At 54.5% G+C, this 2500-nt stretch overlaps 1 non-coding gene across 1 annotated transcript in view; it reads right to left on the bottom strand.

Moving 5' to 3' along the window:
- Positions 1-65, bottom strand: part of LOC126093616 (small subunit ribosomal RNA) — a 1909-nt gene extending 1844 nt beyond the window's left edge. The window contains exon 1 of the ribosomal RNA XR_007521745.1: positions 1-65. This exon is cut by the window's left edge and continues 1844 nt beyond it. This is a non-coding gene — a ribosomal RNA (small subunit ribosomal RNA).
- Positions 66-2500: the final 2435 nt, after the last annotated feature.

Raw genomic sequence — 2500 nt, forward strand, 5'->3', positions numbered from 1 at the left:
TACTGAGACATGCATGGCTTAATCTTTGAGACAAGCATATGACTACTGGCAGGATCAACCAGGGAGCTGCGTCAACTAGAGCTGAGCCTCCGGCCGCCCGGGAGTGTGTCCCGGGGGCCCGCGCGAACACGCAAGCGTCCGCTCAATTATTCTGCAAACAGGAGGAGGCTGAGCTCCCCTGCACAATACACCTCGAAACCCTCTCAGGTCCCGGCGGCGCGCAGCGCCGTCCTAAGTACTTGGTCGGGTTCGAGAGAGGCGCAATCGCCCGGAGTTAGGCGAGTAGACGCTTTAGGTGCGACCACCCGTGCTCCCAACTGAGCTTGCCGCTGCCGACAGAGGCCCGGGAGCGTGCTGTCGTGGCATTGCCGGCGGGAGACAACACGCGCCACCTACGGTGACCGGCAGCTCCAACGCCAGCGCCACAGAAGGGCAAAGGCCCCACGTGGGTGCCGAAGCGAACTCTCCCAGCACAGCGCACGTGCCAACACGTCTGCACAACTGCGATACAAACCACCAGCGAGAACCGCTGGGGCGACCGAGCAGCAGACGGCGTCGCGGCGCCGAGTGCCGGGCGGCGGCGCATCCTCAACGCACACAGTCCTCAATCGGACCAGCACACTGCAGATGTCCACCGCGCTTCGCACCGGGCCGGCGAGGACCCACTTTGGCTGCACGGCGCCGCGCGCAGGGTGCCCCGGCGCGCAGCTGCGCCGCCTGCCGCGTCCGTCGGCCGGCGCGCCTGCCACTGGGCGCCCCCACCAGCCGGCTGTAGCGCGTGCGCCCACGCACCGCGCGGCCAGCACGCCGGGCGGCCCCCCCTCACCGGCCGGGGACAGTCCCACCCACCCACAGCCGCGTATCGCTTCACACCCAGATTCACATTCACGTTCGTTGGTATGGTGGGGACCGCTTCGTAGCTGTACCGATCGTTGCCCTCACAGATGTACCTCCAGCAAGGACAACCGCACCACAACGGGTTACCAGTTGTTCATTTGCATAACGTCACCAGTAAACGTACACGTCCATCCCCGTTTGCAAAGTCAACTATTATTGCATGCCTGCCTGTCAGGTGTCAAGACACACTACATCCGCTCACATCCACGCAACAAAATGTGCCCGACTAGAGGGCACGTGGAAGGTGCCCCCGTACGTATGCGATGTCCATTGCGCGACCAACTGTCAACCGGCCTCTGTAGCATGTCGCAGATGTGGAACGCGGGGCACCGTGCTATCACATTGTGTGAGAAGAGACTACTACGTCTGCATACACGCGCCACTACATGAACAGACGGCTCATGCTGATCGCCATCCACTGCGTCCATTACTCCCACACGTCTCTATGGCGTACCACACTGCAATGCAGCTGTTTTGGGGAGATGACACGTAGCTGTGTACACAACATTCTGAGCGGGTTGCGGTTGGACAACAATACATTAATGTAACGTGTCATATGCCAATTACAGAGCAGGGTAAGGCACAACTTGGGTTAGGTTAAGGCACAACTTGGGTTAGGTTAAGGCACAACTTGGGTTAGGTTAAGGCACAACTTGGGTTAGGTTAAGGCACAACTTGGGTTAGGTTAAGGCACAACTTGGGTTAGGTTAAGGCACAACTTGGGTTAGGTTAAGGCACAACTTGGGTTAGGTTAAGGCACAACTTGGGTTAGGTTAAGGCACAACTTGGGTTAGGTTAAGGCACAACTTGGGTTAGGTTAAGGCACAACTTGGGTTAGGTTAAGGCACAACTTGGGTTAGGTTAAGGCACAACTTGGGTTAGGTTAAGGCACAACTTGGGTTAGGTTAAGGCACAACGTGGGTTAGGTTAAGGCACAACGTGGGTTAGGTTAAGGCACAACGTGGGTTAGGTTAAGGCACAACGTGGGTTAGGTTAAGGCACAACGTGGGTTAGGTTAAGGCACAACGTGGGTTAGGTTAAGGCACAACGTGGGTTAGGTTAAGGCACAACGTGGGTTAGGTTAAGGCACAACTTGGGGGTAGATTGCGGTGCAAATTGCATTACATTGCGGTGCAAATTGCATTACATTGCGGTGCAAATTGAGTTACATTGCGGTGCAAATTGAGTTACATTGCGGTGCAAATTGCATTACATTGCGGTGCAAATTGAGGTAGGTTAAGGTGCAAATTGAGGTAGGTTAAGGTGCAACATAGGTTAGGTTAAGGTGCAAGATGGGTTAGGTTAAGGTGACATAGGTTAGGTTAAGGTGACATAGGTTAGGTTAAGGTGACATAGGTTAGGTTAAGGTGACATAGGTTAGGTTAAGGTGACATAGGTTAGGTTAAGGTGACATAGGTTAGGTTAAGGTGACATAGGTTAGGTTAAGGTGACATAGGTTAGGTTAAGGTGACATAGGTTAGGTTAAGGTGACATAGGTTAGGTTAAGGTGACATAGGTTAGGTTAAGGTACAAACTGGGTTGTGTTATGGTACACATTGCGTTGTAGTACAGTACATGTTAGGTTTGGGTACGGTACACAATG

This window comes from Schistocerca cancellata, chromosome 7, assembly GCF_023864275.1.
Source record: "Schistocerca cancellata isolate TAMUIC-IGC-003103 chromosome 7, iqSchCanc2.1, whole genome shotgun sequence".
NCBI lineage: Eukaryota > Metazoa > Arthropoda > Insecta > Orthoptera > Acrididae > Schistocerca > Schistocerca cancellata.